This window comes from Phaethon lepturus, unplaced genomic scaffold, assembly GCF_000687285.1.
Source record: "Phaethon lepturus isolate BGI_N335 unplaced genomic scaffold, ASM68728v1 scaffold38946, whole genome shotgun sequence".
NCBI lineage: Eukaryota > Metazoa > Chordata > Aves > Phaethontiformes > Phaethontidae > Phaethon > Phaethon lepturus.
This window is the reverse complement of record NW_010547553.1, coordinates 8,094-8,376: the sequence shown is the minus strand read 5'-3', so window position 1 is coordinate 8,376 and position 283 is coordinate 8,094.

The following is a 283-nucleotide window of genomic DNA, read 5'->3' as shown; positions in this document are numbered from 1 at the left end:
CGGAGCGGCGTCCCTTCCCGCCCCGAGGGGAGGAGAGGGGCGCGGGTCCCCATCTCCCCGTTGTGAGGAGGCCCCAGGGAGACTCCGGCCCTGGTGTGCACCCATTGGGGTAGAGGGGAGACGGGGCGGGCGACGCCTTGCAGTGCTGAGGGGTGACAGCTAAACATGCCTCGCCGCGCTCCGGTACCGCGGCTCGGGGGCAGGACGTTCCCGTTGTTTCCCCCGACGGTGGGACCTCGGTTTTGTGTTAGCGGGGGGTGGGCTTGTGGCTTTTAACGGCAGG